Source organism: Schistocerca gregaria, chromosome 9 (genome assembly GCF_023897955.1).
Source record: "Schistocerca gregaria isolate iqSchGreg1 chromosome 9, iqSchGreg1.2, whole genome shotgun sequence".
Lineage (NCBI taxonomy): Eukaryota > Metazoa > Arthropoda > Insecta > Orthoptera > Acrididae > Schistocerca > Schistocerca gregaria.
Window position 1 is genome coordinate 182,177,388 of NC_064928.1, and position 26,161 is coordinate 182,203,548.

At 46.5% G+C, this 26,161-nt stretch overlaps 1 protein-coding gene across 5 annotated transcripts in view; it reads left to right on the plus strand.

Moving 5' to 3' along the window:
* Nucleotides 1–26,161, plus strand: part of LOC126291754 (uncharacterized protein CG43867) — a 518,693-nt gene that overhangs the window by 206,904 nt on the left and 285,628 nt on the right. Inside the window, exon 1 of one of the 5 annotated variants that reach the window (XM_049985434.1) lies at nucleotides 9,765–9,980. The exons of the other annotated variants lie outside the window; for them this stretch is intronic. The gene's annotated coding sequence lies outside the window, so the exon portion shown is untranslated. Of the gene's footprint in view, nucleotides 1–9,764; nucleotides 9,981–26,161 lie in introns of those variants that run through there. 5 annotated transcript variants of the gene reach the window in all.

A 26,161-nucleotide genomic window follows, 5' to 3' on the forward strand; every position in this document is an offset into this window, starting at 1 on the left:
GAGCAACACTACAATCATAACTAATTTTTGACCTTTGTTGTGGTAGGGTCGTTAGAACATCCACAAAGAACGTAGGGCCAAGTCTTGTAGGTCAGATTCAGTGCAGTAGCGAGGGTCGGAAGGGTACCAGGCGAGTACACAGTCGGATGCGATGTGGTCACAGCAGCACTGCATTGTATCCTTGCCAACAGCGCCATTTCTAGTTTCAGGCAAGACTTGGCAGCAAAACTTTAAGGGTGGCAAACGGCGGAAGAAAGCAGTTTCAAGATGTCCGAAAGAACGAACACAATGCAGAATCCGCAGCTGCGAAGCATATGTAAACTGAAGGGGGATCACTGCTGTCAGCTACATCGGGACCTTACACCAATCAGCGGTGATGACCGTAAACGTGTCCCTGACTGGGATTCAAACCTGGGATCTCCTGCTGACGAGGCAGGTGCGTTAACCACTGAGCCATCCGGGACACAGCGTTATCGTAACTGAGCAGACTTTCTCGGCACGCCTTAAGCCTTCGGTACACGGACTATCTACATGACTACTCTGCAATTCACATTTAAGTGCTTGGCAACCGAACGTTGAGCGTGCCGAGTTTCTGACGTCATAGCGTGGAACAGCACGTTCGGGAGTCTTTCCGAGCAGTATCTGGCATATCAGATATTCTGAAGGTGAGTCTGATCGCCACCTACGTCACACGCACGCCGTCTCCCTTCAGTACAGAGTTGTGAGGTGCCGTATTGGCATTCATTTCAAGCCTATATGCATATATGCCGTGTCTGAGCACCAGCAAGTTGAGAATCACTGAAAAACCCGTTGTTAACTGTGTGATTCGTTCCTATAAAATAATCAGAAACGATATATTCCTGGCAAAAGAATTATTGTAACTTGCGTATTATTAGAGTATGCTATTTGAAGGCAGTGACTCACTGAAGATCCACCCAAAACGCATTGTTCTTGGTACAATTCGTTATAATTAAATTTCGGTTAGTAACATATGTACGAATAAGGTTTTCAGCACATGGCGTAACATAATATGTTTAGAGAGGTGTGTTATTGGTTTAGGGTGATAAGCATGGCGGCACGGTACATCAGCGTGTTCGGTCAGAGGGTTAGCTGCCCTCTGTACTAAAAAAACTGAGTTCACCGATCAACAGTGAGCCAGAACGGGTGTCTTACGACATCCGACCCGAGCAGATACAACGAACGAAAGAGAAAAAAATAAGATTTAGAAAAAAGTTGCGTCACTGTCCAGTGATGTATTTTTTATTGGGGTGGCGGTTCGCGTCTTGACACTTCCAAATTCTTTTTTCCTAACATTCGCGTTTTTATTAGGTCTGATACCTTATTATTAGTTTAATATAAGTATATAACATAATATTTGATGTTATGTAAACATAAGTTCACCTTTTTTTGAGGGGCGACTTTGTTCGATTGGCTTAATTTACAGGACAGCTTGAGCTACTTATACAAAGATATTTTGCTCCTTTTTCTTTTACGCTTGGTAATTCACATGCTGCAAAGATTCTGCTACTGGTTAGGAACAGCGATCAAGTAAGACTGAGCTTGGGGTTTTGCTAAAATGTTGTGGAATGATGAAATAATGTTTATCTTATGCGGCTCTCAGCACTATGGGACTTAACATCTGTGGTCATCAGTCCCCTAGAACTTAGAACTACTTAAACCTAACTAACCTAAGGACATCACACACATCCATGCCAGAGGCAGGATTCGAACCTGCGACCATAGCAGTCGCGCGATTCCGGACTGAGTGCCTAGGACCGCTAGACCACCGCGGCCGCCTTATCTTATGCAGAGAAGTATTCCAAATTTGTACCGCACTGTTTGTAACGGAACTTTTATAAGCCTGTGTCCTTTCTGATTGGACATGGTACTTTCCTTTTCGTGGACGATGGAGGAAACTTGCATTTTAATAGAGCTAACGTGGGAATTTTACGAGAGCCCGTTGAGTAAACAGTGTGATTTACGAACTACACTCCTGGAAGTTGAAATAAGAACACCGTGAATTCATTGTCCCAGGAAGGGGAAACTTTATTGACACATTCCTGGGGTCAGATACATCACATGATCACACTGACAGAACCACAGGCACATAGACACAGGCAACAGAGCATGCAAAATGTCGGCACTAGTACAGTGTATATCCTCCTTTCGCAGCAATGCAGGCTGCTATTATCCCAAGGAGACGATCGTAGAGATGTTGGATGTAGTCCTGTGGAACGGCTTGCCATGCCATTTCCACCTGGCGCCTCAGTTGGACCAGCGTTCGTGCTGGACGTGCAGACCGCGTGAGACGACGCTTCATCCAGTCCCAAATATGCTCAATGGGGGACAGATCCGGAGATCTTGCTGGCCAGGGTAGTTGACTTACACCTTCTAGAGCACGTTGGGTGGCACGGGATACATGCGGACGTGCATTGTCCTGTTGGAACAGCAAGTTCCCTTGCCGGTCTAGGAATGGTAGAACGATGGGTTCGATGACGGTTTGGATATACCGTGCACTATTCAGTGTCCCCTCGACGATCACCAGAGGTGTACGGCCAGTGTAGGAGATCGCTCCCCACACCATGATGCCGGGTGTTGGCCCTGTGTGCCTCGGTCGTATGTAGTCCTGATTGTGGCGCTCACCTGCACGGCGCCAAACACGCATACAACCATCATTGGCACCAAGGCAGAAGCGACTCTCATCGCTGAAGACGACACGTCTCCATTCGTCCCTCCATTCACGCCTGTCGCGACACCACTGGAGGCGGGCTGCACGATGTTGGGGCGTGAGCGGAAGATGGCCTAACGGTGTGCTGGACCGTAGCCCAGCTTCATGGAGACGGTTGCGAATGGTCCTCGCCGATACCCCAGGAGCAACAGTGTCCCTAATTTGCTGGGAAGTGGCGGTGCGGTCCCCTACGGCACTGCGTAGGATCCTACGGTCTTGGCGTGCATCCGTGCGTCGCTGCGGTACGGTCCCAGGTCGACGGGCACGTGCACCTTCCGCCGACCACTGGCGACAACATCGATGTACTGTGGAGACCTCACGCTCCACGTGTTGAGCAATTCGGCGGTACGTCCACCCGGCCTCCCGCATGCCCACTATACGCCCTCGCTCAAAGTCCGCCAACTGCACGTACGGTTCACGTCCACGCTGTCGCGGCATGCTACCAGTGTTAAAGACTGCGATGGAGCTCCGTATGCCTCGGAAAACTGGCTGACACTGACGGCGGCAGTGCACAAATGCTGCGCAGCTAGCGCCATTCGACGGCCAACACCGCGGTTCCTGGTGTGTCCGCTGTGCCGTGCGTGTGATCATTGCTTGTACAGCCCTCTCGCAGTGTCCGGAGCAAGTATGGTGGGTCTGACACACCGGTGTCAATGTGTTCTTTTTTCCATTTCCAGGAGTGTAGAAACATCCTTCAACTCTCCCTGGAGTGTGTTGCGATCGCGTATACCACGTTGGGGCCCACGTACCGTATGCACAAGTCACAACGTTCTTGAGCGTTCAGCAGCACGTTGAAATTGGCACGCTCAGCGTTAACGTTCGACAGCACGGCCCCGTGTGCCGACGGCTTTACGGTCAGTCGAGACTCTGTGACGGTACAAACCCGCGTTGCTAGATGAATATTTCAAGTATCCAAGGATTGGTTTGTGGAGAGCGAGCGCGCTACACGGCGCGCGATTCGCGGAAGCGCGTGGCGCGGCCCAGCGAGATTTGCAGCGTTCGGTCGGATGTCTCCACGTGGCCCGCAGTGTGAGGCATTGTTTGGTTTTTCGCGCATTGAAAAACTGAACAAAGATCAGTCGAGAAAATGGGAAGAAGTTGTGTGGAACTATGAAAAAAATAAGCAAAATATACAAACTGAGTCATCGATGGCAAGATAAGCAACATCATGGAGACTGTGAGCACAGCAGCGCCGTGGTCTCGTGGTTAGCGTAAGCAGCTGCGGAACGAGAGGTCCTTGGTTCAAGTCTTCCGTCGAGTGATAAGTTTAATTTTTTTATTTTCAGGCAATTGTTATCTCTCCAATGGGAACCGAAAACATTTAATCGCAAGATCATAGGACAACCGATTCCTCCACAGGTAAACACGTCTGATATATTCTATAGAACACTGGTGACGGCATGTGCGTCACAAAACAGGAATATGTTGTCGACCCACCTAACTTGGACACTTGGCGAATGGGTAAAAAGATTCTTCTACCTTGCCCCATTTAGGTTTTCTTGTGGATGTGATAATCACTCCCAAAAAAGTGATGAAAACATAAGAGATTGTCAGATAACAATTGTCTGAAAATAAGAAATTAAACTTATCACTCTAGGGAAGACTTGAAGCAAGGACCTCTCGTTCCGCAGCTGCTCACGCTAACCACAGGACCACGGAGCTCCTAAGGTCACACTCTCCATGATGTTGCTTATCTTGCCATGGACTACTCAGTTTGTATATTTTGCTTGTTTTATTTTTTTCATAGTTCCACACAACTTCTTCCTGTTTTCTCGATTGATCTGTGTTCAGTTTTTCAAGGCCTACCCACTCTGCCAACTTAAAACTAAATCTGAGGGGAGGATGCGATTGGGAGGTTTCCTTGTTAGTAGGTCTGTTACATATTCTAAGTGTCCTGCCAATAAAACGCAGCCTTTGGTTAGCCTTCCCCACAACATTTTCTGTGTGTTCTTTCCATTTTAAAATGTTCGTAATTGTAAAACCTAGGTATTTATTTAAATTTACGGCTTTGAGATTAGAGTGATTTATCGTGTAACCGAAGTTTAACGAGATCGTCTTAGCACTCATGTGGATGACCTCACACCTATCGTTTTTTAGGGTCAACTGCCACTTTTCGCACCATTCAGATATTTTTTCTAGATCGTTTTGCAGTTTGTTTTGATCTTCTGATGATTTTATTAGTCGATAAACGACAGCGTCATCTGCAGACAACCGAAGACGGCTGCTCAGATTGTCTCCCAAATCGTTTATATAGATAAGGAACAGCAAAGGGCCTATAACACTATCTTGGGGAACGCCTGAAATCAATTCTGTTTTACTCGATGAACTGTGACCTCTCTGACAGGAAATCGCAAATCCAGTCACGTAACTGAGACGGTATTCCATAAGTACGCAATTTTACTACGAGCCGCTTGTGTGGTACAGTGTCAAAAGCCTTCAGGAAATCCAGGAATACGGAATCAATCTGAAATCCCTTGTCAGTAGCACTCAGCACTTCATGGGAATAAAGAGCTAGTTGTGTTTCACAGGAACGATGTTTTCCAAACTCATGTTGACTGTGTGTCAATAGACCGGGTCCCTCGAGGTAATTCATAATGTTCGAACACAATATATGTTCTAAAGTCCTGCTGCATATCGACGTTAACGACATGGGTCTGTAACTTAGTGGACTACTCGTACTACCTTTCTTGAAGATTGGTGTGACCTGTGCAACTTTCCAGTCTTTGGGTACGGATCTTTCGTAGAGCGAACGGTTGTATATGGTTGTTAAGTATGGAGCTAATGCATCAGCATACTCCGAAAGGAACCTAATTGGTATACAGTCTGGACCAGAAGACTTGCTTTTATTAAGTGATTTGACTTGCATCATTACTCCCAGGATATTTACTTCTACGTTACTCTTATTGGCAGCTGTTCTCGATTCGAATTCTGAAATACTTACTTCATTAATATTTACTTCGTCTTCTCTTGTGAAGGCATTTCGGAAGGCTGTGTTTAGTAAATCTGCTTCAATCACTGACGTTTCGTCCAAGGCTACATTGGACATCTTCGGAGGTGCTCCTGGTTGTGCTGAGTCGGCAAGACCTCCGAAGATGTCCAACGTAGCTTCGGAAGAAACGTCAGGGATTGAAGAGTTCCATGGACCACGACCATACAACCCGGAAAAATTCTCAGCAGCTGAAACATCCGGTCGTGAAAGCCTTCATTGTGTGATTAGGCTTGTGGTTAGTTGGGTGCCGTACGTTCGGGTGTGGAGACTATAAATCTACTCTGTAGGAATCGGCATGGGTTTCGAAAAAGACGGTCGAGTGAAACCAAGCTCGCGCTATTCGTCCACGAGACTCAGAGACCCCGGGTAGACACGGGTTCACAGGTAGATGCCGTGTTTCTTGACTTCCGCAAGGCGTTCGATACAGTTCCCCACAGTCTTTTCATGAACAGAGTAAGAGCATATCGACTATCAGACCAATTGTGTGATAGGATTGAAGAGTTCCTAGATAGTAGAACGCAGCATATCATTGTCAATGAAGAGAAGTCTTCCAAAGTAAGAGTGATTTCAGGTGTGCCGCAAGGGAGTTGCTATTCACAATATACGTAAATGACCTTGTGGATGACATCGGAAGCTCACTGAGGCTTTTTGCAGATGATGCTGTGGTGTACCGAGAGGTTGTAACAATAGAAATTGTACTGAAATGCAGCGAATTGACACATGGTGGAGGGAATGGGAATTGAATCTCAATGTAGACAAGTGTAATGTGCTGCGAATACATAGAAAGATCGTTACCTTATCATTTAGCTACAATATAGCAGGTCAGCAACTGGAAGCAGTTAATTCCATAAATTATCTGGGAGTAGGCATTAGGAGTGATTTAAAATGGAATGGTCATATAAAGTTGATTGTCGGTAAAGCATTTTGTGATTGGCAGGAGAGCCAACACCGTGTTACTAGAGGAGGACGAAAGGCATGCGTTTTAGCTCACGCAGGCTGGCGTGAAATCTGGAACAGGACAAGGAAATTAGAATTTAGAATAATCCATTAATGACAAACGTCGCTCTTGACGGTACATAGTTCACAATATCAATAGTAACTGATAATGGCGCCTTGCTAGGTCGTAGCAAATGACGTAGCTGAAGGCTATGCTAAACTATCTTCTCGGCAAATGACAACGTAAGTAGGCAGTGAACCATCGCTAGCAAAGTCGGCTGTACAACTGGGGCGAGTGCTAGGAAGGCTCTCTAGACCTGCCGTGTGGCGGCGCTCGGCCTGCAATCACTGATAGTGGCGACACGCGGGTCCGACGTATGCAACCGGACAGCGGGCGATTTAAAGGCTACCACTTAGCAAGTGTGGTGTCTGGCGGTGACACCGCAAAGCAGATGCCAGACTGAGATTCATTGGAAGAATCCTAAGGAAATGCAATCCGAAAACAAAGGAAGTAGGCTACAGTACGCTGCTCGAATACTGCTCGGCGGTGTGGGATCCGTACCAGATAGGGTTGATAGAGGAGATAAAGAAGATCCAACGGAGAGTAGCGCGCTTCGTTACAGGATCATTTAGTAATCGCGTTACGGAGATGATAAACTCCAGTGGAAGACTCTGCAAGAGAGAGGCTCAGAAGTTCGGTACTGGCTTTTGTTGAAGTTTCGAAAACATACCTTCACCGAAGAGTAAAGCAGTATATTGCTCCCTCCTACGTATATCTCGCGAAGAGACCACGAGGATAAAATCAGAGAGATTAGAGCCCACACGGAAGCATACCGACAATCCTTCTTTCCACGAACAATACGAGACTGGAATAGAAGGGAGAACCGATAGAGGTACTCAGGGTAACCTCCGCAACACACCGTCAGGTGGCTTGCGGAGTATGGATGTAGATGTAGATGTAGACAGTTCTGTCCAAAATAACAATATGATTTATTATGACTAAACTCAAAATAATAAACAAAACACATGAAACCTTTACAATACATCAAATTGGCTCAAACTGGATACTCAAATAAATGCTGTGAAGGTGAAGTTGTCCCTAAACTAGATAGTATCATTAATGACGAAGTGGTATTTGGAGGCAATACCTTGCAACTCAAATCTTAAGTGGAACACACAGCCAACCCAACATTAATTGCTGCTACAGTAGTGAGAACTCAGGCAATAAACAACCAAGACAGAACAAAGTTAGAAAAAGACGAACAGGCGGGCTCTGCTGAGCTCTGATTATCACAGTGCAAATTCCCTAATCTGCCGATGCTGCGGACATACCTTTACCAAGCTGTGTTCTTAACTGCAAGGACACGATCTGGCGAACCGGAAACGATGGCTGCTTGCTTCGACGTCCCGTCGTGGTGATGATAAAGTCGCGAGTATATCCCCAAACAAAATGTCCTGGTCTGGTTGTTCCAGACTAAAGACTTCCTAGCAATACAAATGCGCCTCTGAGGGAGACGAAGACGGATCGCCACACAATCACTGACGGTACAGTGACTGATTTTAACAAGCGAAGTCACACAGTAGCTCCGATACAGTCAACTTGAGCCAAAACAGCTCAAGACAACTGTACTGGGAAAGTTACGTTGATTCCGAAACTTCAGCAACTTCGTCAAACAGTTACAATTAAAATGAAAGTACATTAGACAGCCAACGGAAGGCAGGCTGTCCAGAGCAGCGAGAGCTCAGTGTTCTAACCTACTCCGACTGAAAGGCGGGAGCCGACCCCCACAAGAGCACCTGTACAAACCGAACATTCCCGCGCCCACGACAGTGGCTGTGGTTAAACGTTCCAATCAGCAACTCGAAAACCGGCGGAAAATTCCACTCTATTGCCGAAGCACTACCATTCCACCAATGGTGATTCTTGGCGCCAATTTTTGCGCCGATTTTGCTACGTCACGGAGCTCTGCCCTGAGCAAGCCAATCACAGTTACGATTTTGCACAAAATGCGGGAGTTTGCCCGCCAAGACTGCCTGGGAACACAAGTCATTCACACGCCTCGCTGGTAGCCCGCCAATGTTTTCGCTAAGTTTCTGCGAAGTAACAGATCAGCAGAGCGCGCCTGTCACCGGACCACCCGGGTAACAAGAGATGCTGCATGGGAAGTCCGCGTGTGAAGGTTCAAAAATGGCTCTGAGCACTATGGGACTTAACATCTGAGGCCATCAGTCCCCTAGAACTTAGAACTACTTAAACCTAACTAACCTAGAGACATCACACACATCCATGCCCGAGGCAGGATTCGAACCTGCGACCGTAGTGGTCGCGCGGTTCCAGACTGAAGCGCCTAGAACCGCTCGGCCACAATGGCCGGCTGCGTGTGAAGGAATAGCAACTTTTCACCGCATGCAATTAGGGAGGAAAATCGAATTACTCAGAGTAAGATAGAAATATGAAAGGGGGCTTCTGCCACCTGTCATGTTTAGTAAATCTGCTTCAATCCCTGACGTTTCGTCCAAGGCTACATTGGACATCTTCGGAGGTGCTGCTTCTGACTGTTCTGAGTCGGCAAGATGTCCAACGTAGCCTTGGAGAAAACGTCAGAGATTGAAGCGTACCATGGACCGCGGCCATACAACCCGGAAGAATTCTCAGCAGCTGAAACATCCGGTCGTGGAAACCTTCACCGTACGATTAGACTTGTGGTTACTTGGGTACTGTACGTCCGGGTGTGGAGCGGAGTGGCGGAGGCTGCGTTGCAACACTTTTGCCGGCGCCGCCCGCCGCACTTGCTCGATCGCCGGGAAGGCGGCGGGGGCGGCGGCGGCGGGGGCGGCCGTGGCCCTCCGCCTCCAGACACGCCGTCTCGGGGCCCCGAGAGTAAAAGTTGGCACGGCGGTCGGCGGCGGCCGCGCGCCTCCCGGCGTGCACCGCGCGGCGCCAGCCGGCCAGCCATTGGCCGTCGCCCCTGGCAACGCCGCTGTCATTCCGCAGTCATTGATTTTTGCGCGCGCAGGCGGGGACGCCGGCTCGGGGGTGGGGGTGGAGGGTGAGGGGCGGGCGCCGGGACTGGGGTAGCGGCGAGCGGCCAGTCACGCCGGCGACGGCAGCGCAGCGCACAGCCTGCCGACCGGCTACGCGGTGCGTGCGCGGTGTGGCGTCGCGTGAGCTAGTGCACGGCCGGTTGCGACGTGGCGTGCCGTGGTCCAGTCGCCTGATGTGCAGGGCACCGCCGCCGCCAGCCACGCTCTAGATGGGAGCTGGCGCCTTCCTCCGCCGCCCATGTCTCGCGACGCGTCCCAACCCGCCGGCTGTGCCCGCAGCAAGTAAGTCGCTCCACCGTACGCACGCAGCAAGTGGACACTCGGTCCGTATCACCACCGCCCCCGGTAGCTGAGAGGTCAGCGCGACACAATGTCAATCCTAAGGGCCCCGGTTCGATTCCCGGCTGGGTCGGAGATTTTCTCTGCTCAGGGACTGGGTGTTGTTCTCATCATCATCATTTCATCCCCATCGCCGAAGTAGCGTCAGCTCGAAAGACATGCACCAGGCGAGCGTTCTACCCGACGGGAGGTCCTCGTTACACGACCACTTCCCCCAGACACAATATTTCCCGAAGAAGGGTGTCTAAAGTACGCTCGATGCCTTCGTGTGTCACGCACAGACTCTGACGGGCATACACGGTGTCTCCGTAACAGAACATATGAGCATCCTCCGCTGAACAATATCAGGTAGGGAACCCTTGGCCGCCGGCCGGGGTGGCCGAGCGGTTCTAGGCGCTACAGTCTGGAACCGCGCGGCCGCCACGGTCCCAGATTCTAATCCTGCCTCGGGCATGGTTGTGTGTGATGTCCTTAGGTTAGTTAGGTTTAAGTAGTCCTAAATTCTAGGGGACTGATGACCTCAGATGTTAAGTCCCATAGTGTTCAGAGCCATTTGAACCATACCATTTGTGCTGTCTCTTTCGAAACGTCCTGAAACTCACGCAAGGTTAACAACAGAAATTCTGACGCACCCTGACAAATATCCCTGATGTGTTTCGAACCACATCACAGCCAGCTACGGTTCTTGCAACTAATTGAATCTCCGTCTCCACTGGGCTCTCATACACAAGTGAGTTTAGATTCCCGCATAGGAAATAATCCAGTGGATTCAGATCAGGGGACCTCGCTCGCAATGGAATAGGACTTCCCCTTCAATCCAGCGACCTGGAAATATTGTGCCGGTACTGCTCCATCGTATTGTACTGTGCGTGTCTGAATAGCACGGAGTAATGAATGGGTCTGTCTTTGATTCATAGCATGTGCGTTCGCCGGCCGCTGTGGCCGAGCGGTTCTAGTCGCTTCAGTCTGGAACCGCGCGACCGCTACGGTCGCAGGTTCGAATCCTGCCTCGGGCATGGATGTGTGTGATGTCCTTAGGTTAATTAGGTTAATTAGGTTCTAAGTTCTAGGGGACTGATGACCTCAGATGTTAAGTCCCATAGTGCTTAGAGCCATTTGAGCCATAGCACGTTGTGTTATAGACTACGGAACGATACAACAGAGCCACCGTATGGACAAGTAAAGTAAACAAAAGCTGCGTCATGACTTGTTGCTAATCAGGCCAGTCCTTGTTTCCTTGCAGGAAATAAAGAATGCACATGTAAATAAACAGCACAATACTTAAATCACATTCCCTTCCAATGCAGCGACCAGGAAATACAGCATTGAGGTGGTAGCGGACATCCACACTGAAGTGATGTGGTGCAGCGTCATGTTGCATCCACACCCTCTCACGAACAGCTAAGGGTACGTTCTCCAACAACTCTTTGCACGAATCTCGAGTAGGAGATGGCCATTCAGAGCCGGCACCGTAGCTCAGCGTGTTCGGTCAGAGGATTGCGTGCTCTCTGTAATAATAAAATTTATTAAAAAAACTGAGTCGAGGAATCAACGATCAACTTGAGCGGATGTCTTGTGACGTCCGCCCAGACCAAACGCAACGAACTATATCGAACAAAATGAAAAAAAAAGACGGCCAGTTAGACTTCCTGCAATCAGGCTCCTCCTCCTTGTTTCCTTGCAGGAAATTTAGGATGTACATGTAAACAAACAATATAGTACGTGTAAACTTGTAAGCATGTTAGTTGTGAATAAGCGGGTAAACGGTAATGCTAGACAAAGCAGTAGACAAGTTTACTTCCATACCCCTTAAGCTGGCTTTTCCGACCCCAGGTTCCCTGCCTCATATTGTTCAGTGGAGCATCCTCTATGTCCTGTTAAATTGTTACACGCTCTTTCGGAGTATTCATACAACGTTGTTCGTGTAGAATAACTGTGTTTATCAGAACCAAAGATCACAATAAATGTCTTATTTGGCAAACTAACAGTATGGGGTTTTCTCCCTAATCTGTACGTATAAAAAGATTAACTCAATTAGCCTTCTGCAGGACATGTATAAAAATTGTGTACCAGCTGGCGTCACACAGAGGGGAAAAAGTATTCATACCTGCAAAGAAAATTGCGATGTTAATAGATATAACGACAATGTTAGTATGTTAGTACTTCGTAGTCATTCCTCTTGCATGTATCGCTTCTGTTGTCCCTTTTGGCATGGACTGAATGTCGTTTGGTACTCTCCGAGGTAAGGTTTTACCATTCTTCTGTAGACACTGTTTCAGGCCAGTCTACTTTCGCATTCCATGTTTTCTGACCATTATCTGAAGTGCACTGCGAAGATGTTCCAATGGATTAAGGTCTGTGTTGAACACGGGGAGAATGGTATAACAGCCACAGACAATTTCCACTGTATGCTTATGGTCACTGTTTTGTTGAATGTAGTAATCTGTGCCTAACCCAAGCTATCAACGCTGTTTTGCAGACTTTCCTTTAGGATATTTAAATACTGACATCTATCCACGTTATCTTTAACAAAAATAACTTACTCAACACCGGATATAGCCATAGATCCCCATACGACACTTACTCCATTACCGTTCTTTACTGCTGGTTGAGTGTGTTTGGGATCTAACTCAGTATTTGCTTGCCTTCACACCAAAAGTCTGCCTTCCTCGACCAATAAGTGGTAGGAAATGCCCTCATTTGTTTGTACCATTTGAAGAGTGAATGCATAAATAGCATTCTCAGCCAAGCATTTCTGGTAACCAAACTGATATGTGCTAAGTAAACTGTTTCCACTTAGGTGTGCGACTAGTCATGAATACAAAACATACCTCTGCCACGCACTTCACAGAGGTTTGCGTGCTACGTATGCAGGTTTAGTTTGCTGAGTGCTTTGATATAAGAAAATGTTGGTAACCAGGCAGTCCCTACAGACGACCTCAATAATCCTACAGACAACATACATCGAACAGAAGGTCCTTCTTCTTGCTAAACAACGGGCATCCCATGATGTGGGCCAGGGGAAAGCAGCTTGTGCTTTTATCACATGACACTCTCAAAGCACGGATCGAGGCATTCAGGTGGGTGCACGATTAACTTGACTTCTTAAATGCATTAGACTCAGGGATACAATAACGTTCATTAACAAAAGTTGTTGCGATATTTAGTCCGAAGACCGATTTTATGCCGCTATTCATGCCATTTCATTCCATGCAAGCCTCTTCATCTCCGAATAGCTACTGCAACTTACAACCGTCTGACTCTGCGTACTGTATTCATCTCTTGGTCTCCCTCTACGGTTTCTACCCCCCCCCCCCCCCCCCCCAACACTTACCCCACCCTAACACACTGCCCTCCGTACTAAACTGATTATCTCTTGATGTCTCAGAACGTGTCCCATTAATTGATACCTTCTTCTAGTCTCTTCAGTACCTTCTCATTAGACATATGATCTATCAATCTAATCTTCAACATTTTTCTGTAGCACCACATTTCAAAAGATTTATTGCCTCTGAGCACTATGGGACTCAATTGCTGAGGTCATCAGTCCCCTAGAACGTAGAACTACTTAAACCTAACTAACCTAAGGACATCACACATATCCATGCCCGAGGCAGGATTCGAACCTGCGACCGTAGCAGTCGCGCGGGTCCGGACTGAAGCGCCTAGAACCGCTCGGCCACCGTGGCAGGCTCAAAAGATTTATTATCTAATCTTTTTATCGCCCATGTTTGACTTCCATACATGGCTACACTTCATACAAACACTTTCAGAAAAGACTGCGTAACACTTAAATCTATATTCGATGTTAACAGTCTTCTACAGAAATGCTTTTCTTGCTACTGGCAGTCTAAATTTTATATCTTTCTTCTTCGGCCATTATCAGTTATTTTTCTGCCCAAATAGCAAATTTCATCCACTACTTTAACCGTCTCGTTAATAACCTAATTCCCTCAGCATCACCTGATTTAATTCAACTACATTCCACTATTTTGGTTTTGTTGATGTTCACCTTATACCCCAAGTTTCAAGACACTCTCCATATCATTCAACTGCTCTTCCAAGTCCTTTGCTTCCTCTGGCAGAATTACAGTGTCATCGGCAAACATCAGATTTTGAATTTCTTCTCCCTCAACTTTAATTCCTACTACATATTTTTCTTTGGTTTCCTTTACCGCTTGCTGCATGTACAAATTCAATAACATCAGGGAAAGACTGTAACTCTGTCTCTCCCTTCTCAGTCACCGCTTCCTTTCCATGCACCTTGAGTCTCGTCATCTGCCATCTCGTCTCTGCTATCTGGTTTCTGTACAATTCGTAAACCCATACGTATAAAATTTCAAAGTGAGTATTCCCAGTCAACACTGTCAAAAGCTTTCTCCAAATCTACAAATGGTATAAACGTAGGTTTGCCTTTCCTTAACCTATCCTATAAGTCGTAGGGTTAGTAATGCCTCGCGTACTTCTTAAATTTCATAGTTCAGTAACACTCACACCTGTCAGCACCTGCTTTCTTTGGAATTGGAATTCCACATGCGGGGTACCAAATGATTTCTGTCACTGGATGTAGGATTTCTTTCTATGGGGATTCATTCGGAGTCGTAGCGAGGGATGACGAGATAGGCCTCCGACAAAGACGCAAAAACTCACCGGATGAAAATCAAGAAGATCGTTAAAAATTAGCCGGTAGAGGCTGTTGAGTTGACCTGTCTCTCGCGTCCCATTCTCCTTCCTACGAGAAGCCTTTCCATCGCCCCGCGACTCTCAACGCACGCCGTTTGTCACTGTGTCATTTCGTCCCCGTAGGATTGCTCAGCACTGAGGTTTGCCGACGACATTGTAAGTCAGGCAAGAAGAGAACAGAGGCTTTTGAAATGTGCCGCTGCAGCTTACATGGTTAGATCGAGTAACTAATGAGGAAATGGTGAAAAATGAAGTGTATGACACAACTTGACTAAAAGAAAAGATAAGGTGGCAGAAAAGATGCTGAGACACCAGGAACTAGCTTAGACCGGAATTACAGTATTATCATATTTCTTTGACAAAGACATATGATCAAATATTCGTCAAATTTCTTTGCAGATATCTTTGACGCGGTGCTAAAAACGGATACTACACTGTCATAATATTTTTCGTCAAATTTCAAGATGGCGGAGAGCAACAACTTGTTACTCTGCGCTGCAGCTGCTTGTACCACACTTCCAATGTGTATGCATTTGGAAAAGAAGCGGCGGAAAGAAGGAAACATAACTTGGGTGAAGCCGTGGACTTTACGTCGAGATAATGAAAGCATTTAGCAAAAGTTTTTAAGGGAGTTGCACGTGGAGGACCTCAAGTCTTATCTCAATTACTTGCGAAAGGATGGAGAGTACGTTTCAGTTATTGCTCAGTAAAGTAGCTCCTCATATTACAAAACAGAATACTCAGTTTCGAAATGCTGTATTTGTGCAAGACAGGCTTATTATAAGACTGCTATTTCTTGATGCACGAGAAAGCTATTGTAGCTTACAATACAGCACTCCAATACCACAGAACGCATTAACCAAAATAATTCAAGCAACGTGCGAAATGATTTATAAAGCAATTAAGGAGGAATACCTGAAGGTAAATAAATCTGAAGTACACAATATGGACAGTAAGAACTGTTTTTGTTTTGAATAATTTAATTACTAGAATTAGTGTTCCAGCAACATCAAACTTAATAAAAAGTACGAAACAAATGAAGCACTTTCAACTTGTTGCATACAGAGTTCAAAAACAGACAAAGTAGAATGGAGAGATAAGATTTTTTTTTAATTTTTGGCTGTTTCCTTCTTCACTATTCCGGGTAGCTGAAGAGCTGCCTGAATGCTTCCAGATATAGAGGTAGATGGCTGAAACTGGGATTGTGTATATCACCTGCCCATAAGCACACTATTGGTTCAAATGGCTCTGAGCACTATGGGACACAACATCTGAAGTCATCAGTCCCCTAGAACTTAAATCTAACTAGCCTAAGAACATCACACACATCCATGCCCGAGGCACGATTCGAACCTGCGACCGTAGTAGCAGCGCAGTTGCGGACTGAAGCGCCGAGAACCGCTCGGTCACAGCGGCCGGCTAAACCACTCTCCTGACTGAAAATGATGACGACACCAACAATAACAACAGCATAAAAAGACTTACATCGTTAACATGGTTTATGTCGTCGGTTCACACAGCTGCCATCTTCTAGGCATTCCCGTACTGATTCTAATTTTTTGGAACTCTGCTGAAAAATCGTATTGTAATCGAAGATCATACTACTATTTTGGCATTACGAATACTCAGAGTTAAAGTGTGAAAAAGTGATGTTTCTCGTATTAATTTGTCCGTTTTCGAGTGCTATAAGCAGATAAAGCCACTGTTATTAAAACAGCACCGACCGCTTTTCCCATTTTCTGTTGTAATGCTATATTCAAATTAATAGCGGCAGAGCAGCTACTTTCTACTTTTCTTGTAAGCTATGAACGAATTATTAAGTTTTAAGTTTTCTTCTCAAATTTGTTGTGGCTCCTCCTGTCTTTTAAAGCAAATGGAGCATTGTACGTCAATGGCACAGAACTTCGTGATATACTCCCTGAACAGCGATGGGGCGTTTCTGTAATTCGACTGACGTCCTACGGCATCACTGATAAACTGCCATATAGACCAGATCGTGCAAGTCTTGCACACTGCATCCACACGCCTACCGTGTAACAAGGCAACATTACATGGTATCAGGTACCTTACTGCCTCAGGAATTCCGTATCAGTTTTTATGCTATGTGTGTGTTGCTCATTTCTGTCGGCTTTTTATTAAAATACCAATGATCGATTTCCGTGATTTCTGTTATAACGCAATATTTCAAAGCAGTGGAAACTTTACAAATAAAACGTACTCTTTTTTTCAAAAAAAGGTTTATTTAAAAACCAAAAATTTTAGCACTGCTGTTTTGGCTAATTGATATTTGGTTTTTTTTTAAAGAAAACACCTGTTACAAGCGAGGCCAAAAAAATGTCGAAAAATACCGGTCATTCCTAACTAAAAGAGCGGTATTGGTTTTACCCGGTCGGTTTTACCCTTCCCTACTTTCTACACAGCTAGCGCAAGTTCAACATTTACGTCCTTGCTTCTGTTTCACTACGGAATTGTAGAATAGCAAATATCCACATGTGGGTGCTGAATTAAGTATGCTACTTGATCGAAGGTTTCCTATTTTTGCCGATTTCTCCCGACTAACAGAGAAGACGGTAAATGCCTTCACGGAAAAGTGTTTGGGCCGGCCGCTGGTAGCCGAGCGGTTCTAGGCGCTTCAGTCTGGAACGGTCGCAGGTTCAAATCGTGCCTCGGGCATGGATGTGTGCGATGTCCTTAGGCTAGTTAGGTTTAAGTAGTTCTAAGTTCTCATTGCCTGAGATGTTGAGTCCCATAGTGCTCAGAGCCATTTGAAACATTTTTTTAAAGTGTTTGTGGTTCCTACAGTACCAAGATCGTGTCCAGGCGTGCACACGTTGGTGCGAAGCAAATCGACGGTCACGAATGTCTTGCTTCAGAGCTCAGTAAAATATGGAAATCACACGGGGAGAGATCAGTACTGTATGGGGGGGGGGGGGGGGGGGGGTAGTCAAAGGGCTTCCCAGCGGATGTTCTGCAGCGTAGTCGAAACAATCTCGGCAACATGAGGGCGGCCACATAAGTGGTACGTTGCCAAATTCTCAAAATTTATGACCTCTAAACAAAGACATTCCTTAGGTAGTCGCACTTTCCACTTCACTAAAAATTCCGCCAAAATCTTGAGTAATGTCTAAATCCAAAACGGAACAGTTGTCCCTACGAAGTTACTGCAATATTCTAGGTACATCTTTCATTAGAACACCCAGTTTAACGTCGGGTAATTCGACTTTACGTGGCATTCCCCCAGGATGTTTATACACTGAACAGCCAAAGAAATTGGTACAAAGGTTCCAAAGGCTCTGAGCACTATGGGACTTAACATCTATGGTCATCAGTCCCTTAGAACTTAGAACTACATAAACCTAACTAACCTAAGGACATCACACAACACCCAGTCATGAAATTGGTACAGCTGGCTAATATCGAGTAGGTCCCCGCGAGCACGCCGAAGTGCCACAACACGACGTGGCATGAACTCGACTTACGTCTGAAGTCGTGCTGAAGCGAACTGAAATCATGAATCCATAAGAGTATGAGCGGTTGGAGATCTCTTCTGAACACCACGTTGCAAGGCATTGCAGATATGCTCAATAATGTTCCGTGTCTGGGGAGTTTGGTGGCGAGCGGAAGACTCAGAAGAGAAGCTTAGACCCAGAAGAGTGTTCCTGGAAGCAGCTTGTAGCAATTCTGAACGTGCGGGGTGTCGCATTGTCCTGCTGGAATTGCCCAAACCGTCGGAATGCATAATGGACACGAAGGGATGCAGGTCATCATACATTACGCTTACGTACGTGTCACCTGTGACTGTCGTATCTAGACGTGTCCAACTGCACATGCCCCACACAATTACAGATCCTCCACCAGCTTGAATAGTCCCCTGCTGACAAGCAGGGTCCATGGACTCATGAGGTTGTCTCCATATCCGTAGCCATCCATCCGTTCGATACATTTTGAAATGACACTCGTCCGACAAGGCAACGTGTTTCCAGTCCTCAACAGTCCAATGTCGATGATGTAGGGGCCCAGGCGAGGTGTACAGCTTTGTGTCGTGTAATAAAGGCTACACGAGTGGGTCTTCGGCTCCGGAAGCTCATATCGATGATGTTTCGCTGTATGGTTCGCACGCTGACACTTGTTGAAGTCCCAGCATTGAAATGTGCAGCAATTTGCGGAAGGGTTGCGGTTCTGTCACGTTCAACGAATCTCTTCAGTCGTCTTTGGTCCCGTTCTTGGCGGATCTTTTTCCGGTGGCAGCGATGTCAGAGAGTTGATGTTTTACGGGATTCCTGATATCCACGGTACAGTCGTGAAATGGTCGTGCGGGGAAATCCGTACTTCATCGCTATCTCAGAGATGCTGTGTCCCATCGCTCGTGCATCGACTATAACACGCTGTTCAAACTCACTTAAATCTTGTTTATCTGCCATTGTAGGAGCAGTAACCGACCTAACAACTGCGCCAGACACTTCTTGTCTTACATAGGCGGCGCCAATGGCAGCGCCGTGTTCTGCGTGTTTACGTGTCTCTGTATTTGAATACGAACGGCTATACCAGTTTATTTGGCGCTTCAGTGTAATTGAATGATACGGTCGTTTGTTGTATTTGAAGAGTTTTCACATAATAAAGTCGGTCGCATTGCTTTTCAGTAGTCCGTCGTATTTGATCTCTGCAGACGGCTGGTGTGAAACTCTCGCAACTAGGAGGCCTTTCAGAATGCGAGATCTAGTATGAAGGCGCCTTAATATGGCAACAGCGGCGAGGATGGGAGGGAGCCACGCAGTGCGGAAGGTTGAAGAGGGTGCGGGGGGGCGGGGGGGTAATCGCGACAGAGGGGGCGGCGGTGGCGGCGGCGGCGGCGGCGGCGTGAGTCAGAGGCGGGGTGCGTCCACGCGGGGGTCTCACCCGGGCCGGCCGCCGGCTGGTGTGGCGCTCTCGCTAACCGGTGTCTCACTACAGCGCACAGATACGTTCACCTTGGAGCAGCAGAGCTGAAGGGCGCTGCGGGTAGAACTAAGTGTGAATCTCAGCCTCTGATATGGCGACCATGGCGGAGCTTTGATAACAGCGAGGTGCTGGCTGCCAAGTGGAGGCGAAACTTGTCTTACATTTATCACGCAAACTTCGTTGTGCTGCCGTAGAGATGGCGATTACCACTGAAACGATAGCTTTTCCCACAGCGGTTCAACCTGACTGTTAAAACCTTGCAAAATAACCGTTTTCTGTCATAACAAATTTTCGACATTTTATTCCTGCTATTTCTGTACTAAACGTACAAATCGGCGAAAGGTCGAAAATTTTTTAACTTCTGACTCATAAGATGCGGTGAATCAAACTATTAGACTAAACAGGCAAATAAAACCTTTCGCTGGTCTTCTCGAGAAATGACAAGTGCTCGAATACTACACTACTGGCCATTAAAATTGCTACACCACGCAGATCACGTGCTATAGACGCGAAATTTAACCGGCAGGAACAAGATGCTGTTACATGCAAATGATTAGCTTTGCAGAGCATTCACACAAGGTTGGCGCCGGTGGCGAAACCTACAACGTGCTGACATGAGGAAAGTTTCCAACCGATTTCTCATATACAAGCAGCAGTTGACCGGCGTTCCTGGTGAAACGTTTGCCGGCCGCGGTGGCCGAGTGGTTCTAGGCGCTTGAGTCTGCATCCGCGCGACCGCTACGGTCGCAGGTTCGAATCCTGCCTCGGGCATGAACGTGTGTGATGTCCTTAGGTTAGTTAGGTTTAAGTAGTTCTAAGTTCTAGGGGACTGATGACCTCAGCTATTAAGTCTCATAGTTTTTAAACGTTGTTGTCATGCCTCAGGTAAGGAGGAGAAATGCGTACCATCGCGTTTCGGACTTTGATAAAGGTCGGATTGTAGCCCCTCGCGATTACGGTTTATGGTATTGCGACATTTCTGCTCGCGTTGGCCTATATACAATGAGTGTTAGCAGAATATGGAATCGGTGGGTTAAGGAGGGTAGTACGGAACGCCGTGCTGGACCCCAACGGCCTCGTATGACTAGCAGTCGAGATGACAGGCATCTAATCCGCATGGTTGTAACGGATCGTGCACCCAAGTCTCGATCCCCAAGTCAACAGGTGGGGACGTTAGCAACACAACAACCATCTACACGAACAGTTCGACGACGTTTGCAGCAGCACGGACTATAAGCTCGGAGACCGTGGCTGTGGTTACCTTTGACGCTGCATCACAGAAAGCAGCGCCTGCGATGGTGTACTCAACGACGAACCTGGGTGCACGAATGGCAAATCGTCATTTTTTCGGATGAATCCAGGTTCTGTTTACAGCATCAGGATGGTCGCATCCGTGTTTGGCGACATCGCGCTGAACGCCCAATGGAAGCGTGTATTCGTCATCGCCATACTGGCGTATCACCCGGCGTGATGGTATGGAGTGCCATTGGTTACACGTCTCGGTCACCTCTTGTTCGCATAGACGGCACTTTGAACAGTGGACGTTACATTTCAGATGTGTTACGACCCGTCGCTCTACCCTTCATTCGATCCCTGCGAAACCCTACATTTCAGCAGGATAATGCACGATCGTATGTTGCAGGTCCTGTACAGACGTTTCTGGATACAGAAAATGTTCGACTGCTGCCCTGGCCAGCACATTCTGCTGATCTCTCACCAACAGAAAACGTCTGGTTAATGGTGGCCGCGCAACTGGCTCGTTGCAATACGCGAGTCACTACTCTTGATGAATTATGGTATCGTGTTGAAGCTGCATGGGAAGCTGTACCTGTACTCGCCATCCAAGCTATGTTTGACTCAATGCCCAGGCGTATCAAGGGCCAGAGGTGGTTGTTCTGGGTACTGATTTTTCAGGATTTATCACCCAAATTGCGTGAAATTGTAATCAAAAGTCAGTTATAGTAAAATATATTTGTCCAATGAATACCCGTTTATCATCTACATTTCTTCTTGGTGTAGCAATTTTAGTGGCCAGTAGTGTATTATCCACAGATTAGTACCATGGAGCGTCACCATGTCGTAATGAGACGACCTGTTTTGTTTCTCTTCCTGTTTGGTAGCCGACGGGCACAGCCTTTCATTTGGTATAATGACGGATACCATAGCACGAGTTTTTGCGACATATTGGTGACGGTAAAAAAATAAGCCAGAAACCTGGGTGTGCTGTGCTGCGGCTCGCGTTGATGCTGTTTGGATGTTTCCGTCCTCTGTTGGAGGCCAGACGATATCGTTTAGTAGGCATGGTTGCGGGTTTTTGTCTTCTCGTGTTGACTGGCGCCACTCGGTTTAGCAAGCGTTGCCTGTCCGCTAGTGGCAGCAGTGGCGGCTATCGATATGCAGAAACTGATGCCCTATCTTTGAAGCGACGTTGTGGTTCTTCCTTGTCGTGTGAGTGGGCCAGTTCGTTTAGGGACTCAACAGGAGCCAGGTCCATACAGTGCGAGTACACGCCAGGTTCAAATGGTTCAAATGGCTCTGAGCACTATGGGACTTAACATCTATGGTCATCAGTCCCTTAGAACTTAGAACTACTTAAACCTAACTTACCTAAGGACATCACACAACACCCAGCCATCACGAGGTAGAGAAAATCCCTGACCCCGCCGGGAATCGAAACCGGGAACCCGGGCGCGGGAACCGAGAACGCTACAGCACGATCACGAGCTGCGGACGAACACGTCACGACTGCTGTCAGCACACATGGACTGCCAGATGGGAGGGCTCGTCGTAAACCAGATCCAGCAAGCTTTAACATGAATGCATTTCAATCCAAGTAGAGAAGCCTCCGCCATTGTGATACCTTGCGATTGACCAGTGACTTGGGTTCGTGTTGCTGCTCGATGTGTCGCCAAGGCGAAGAGCAGCGAGTGGAGTGCTTGGGGAAGGCGGATCTGATTAGCTTTCCTCTACTTCTTATTACTATTTACTGCGTGCAACTTGTTACAATTTGTTAAGTTCAACCAGCAGTAATTTTTCTTGTCTGGTGGCAGCTAAAGCCCCAGCTACCTGCTCTGGGGGTTAGTGTATGTAACCGCTGTGTACGTTTCCCTGCCTTGCCGCTGCAGTCCGGTAAGGCGTGTAATTTTGACATCTTTCTTGATTGCAGGCCCGTGGATAAGTCTTCTACTCTGGTGGTAGTGGTTCTTTTCTCGATCTGGGCGCTCTAAGCACAGTATTCTGGGGACGTGGTGCAGACCGCCGGTTCCGGCTTTGGCGCATTGTTCCATCGTTGCATTTGGTTTATCAGACGTCAGGAAGCTTCAGCAAGATTACCATCAGTCATTCGTTAGACTGCAACTAGTTTGAGTTACCATCTTGTGAGGTGAATACAACTCTTGGCTGCCTATCTCATCGCTCGCGAAAGTGTTTGATGCCGGACCTTCTCAAAGGTCGATTCCGGAGCACCGTCTGTCGCCCTTTGGTTCTTGTGAGACATGTGTGTTCTTAAATGAGGTCTGATGGCCAGTAGTTTAGTGTGACGCTCCTTCAGCCCACGCCTTCTGATGGTATAATCTGCCTCAGTACACTGTAAGGAACTTACGTACTGGTCCCTGTGTTTTATTATTGTGTTATTTATTATAACATCTTATAATGCCTACATTAAAGGTTATATATGTCTAGTTAATCGTTCTGGTCATAAATCTAACAGTGTAGTGTTCAGTGAATGTTAAGGGTTGTGTTACAAAGTTTACCATCTTCTTATTTCACCCATTTGGTGATCAGATGGATGTTTTTTGATTAACTTTTGCTACTGTATTTGCTGTTTTACAGCAGATTTATAAATATTTTATATTATTGTCGTTCTTGGCGTGTAAGGCCTTCAGCCGTGATTGTGGTCACTTGCCTTAAAATTCTAATTTGGTGTTTGTATTTACGCAGTAAGCCATTAAAACATTATTTACTGCCTTTCCTGGCGTCTGATGCCTTCTGCTGTGGCGACTTGCACGAGAGCTGGTTTCGAATCCCAGTCCGGCACCAGTTGAAGAGGGTTACACAGCATAGTTTAGTGTGGCGGAGCTCCATCAAACCAGTATTCCGACTGAAGGCTATAACAACAAGCAAAAGTTCTACATCTTCTTCTACATGGTTGCTCTGCAATTCACACTTAAGTGCCTGGCAGAGGGTTCATCGAACCATTTTCATACTACTTCTCTACCATTCCACTCCCGAATGGCGCGTGGGAAAAAGGTACACCTAAATCTTTTCGGAATGGCGCGTGGGAAAAAGGAACACCTAAATCTTTCCGTTCGAGCTCTGACTTCTCTTGTTTTATGATGATGATCATTTCTCTATAAGTAGGTGGGTGTCAACAAAATATTTTCGCATTCGGAAGAGAAAGTTGGTGATTGAAGTTTTGTAAATACATCTCGCCACAAACAAAACCGTCCTTGTTTCAGTGACTGCCTCTCCAACTCGCGTATCATATCAGTGACACTCTCACCCCTATTGCGCGATAATAGGAAACGAGCTGCCCTTCTTTGCACAGAAATTCTCTCTATATCATTTTGTAATTGGAATTGATCGTCTGATGATTTTACTAGACGGTAAATTACAGCGTCATCTGCAAACAATCTAAGGGGGCTGCTCAGATTATCACCTAGATCATTTATGTAAATCAGGAACAGCATAGGGCCTCGACACTACCTTATGGAACGCCAGATATCACTTCTGCTCTACTCAATGATTTACCGTCTGTCACTACGAACTGTGACCTCTCTGAGAGGAAATCACGAATCCAGTCACACAACTGAGACGACACTCCATATGCACGCAATTTGATTAGTACTCGCTTGTGAGAAAAGGTATCAAAAGCCTTCTGGAAATCTAGGAATATGGAATCGGTCTAAGATCCCTTGTTGACAACACTCATTTACTTCATGGGACTAAACTCATATCTGTATTGCACAAGAACGATGTTTTCTGAATCCGTGTCGGTTATGTATCACTAAGTCATTTTCTTGAAGGTGATTCATAACGTTCGAGTACAGTATATGCTCGAAAATCCTACTGCATATTGAGGTTAGTGATTTGGGTCTTTATATCACTGGGTTACTCCTATTTCCTTCCTTGAATATTGGTGTGACCTGTGCTACTTTCCAGTCTTTAGGAACAGCCCTTTGGTCAAGTGAGCGGTTGTAAATGATTGCTTAGATCGGTGCAAGCAGAGGTGAGGCCCGTGCCTCCGTCAACACACTGAAACATTGTACAGTGACGGTATCAGCAGACTGGTCTCTCGTAGCGAGAAATGTTTTCGTCGTCGGGATGTCTATGTTGACAAATAAATGTGTAGACATAAAGAATAAAGGCGTAGAAAATAATGTTTGTTTTCTTTCAAAAAGTTTTAACAGGCTTCACTTTAAATAATCGGAGATGTTATTTCTCAGTATGCCCTCGGAATATGGAGAGATCAATGAGACTGTACAGAGTTGATGCGAAAAAATTATCTCCTCTTCTGGCAGCAGTTTATCGTAGGACGCTGGGCCAACGTAGGGTACCTAGCGACCCGCTTTCAAGATGGGTCGTAGAGCAGATGCATATACTTGTAGGCCTATATCGTTAACGTCAATTTGTTGTAGGATTAGGGACAACACTCAAGAATTATTCCTTTCTGAAGAGCGAAAATCTTCTTTATAAAAATCAACATTGATTCCGCAAACAGAGATCTTACGAAACTCCACTCGCTCTGGTCCTCCATGAGATCCAAAGCGTTATAAACATCGGTGCTCGGCTGATGCTGATGGCGGCTAGTGAGAAAAAGTGTATTGGGACCGTTACTGTTTGCAACGTATATAAATGATCTAGCAGAGAGCGTCGGAAGCACTTTAAGGCGTTTGCGATTGTCTATAAAAAATTAGAAACGCCATGCGGTTGTCTCTCAGAAAGTAGCAACACCAGAAGACAATAACGATTTGCAGGAGAACCTGCAGAAGATTTACGAATGGTGCAGAAAGTGGCAGTTGACCCTGAACGTAAATGAATCCAACGTATTGCGCATACATAGAGAAAGAAATGCGTTACCGTACAACTGCACTACTGATGACAAGCTGCCGGAAACTACAGTAAAATATCTAGGAGTATCTATCCGGAGTGACCTTAAGAAGAATCACCACTTACAACAAATACACGTAGTAGGAAAAGCCGATGGGAGACGAAGGAACGCAGAACGCAGCATGTCATTCTCAATGGAGAGAAGTCTTCCGAAGTAAGAGTGATTTCAGGTGTGCCGCAGGGGAGTGTCATAGGACCGTTGCTATTCACAATATACGTAAATGACCTTGTGGATGACATCGGAAGCTCACTGAGGCTTTTTGCAGATGCTGTGGTGTATCGAGAGGTTGCAACAATGGAAAATTGTACTGAAATGCAGGAGGATCTGCAGCGAATTGACGCATGGTGCACGAAATGGCAATTGAATCTCAATGTAGACACGTGTAATGTGATGC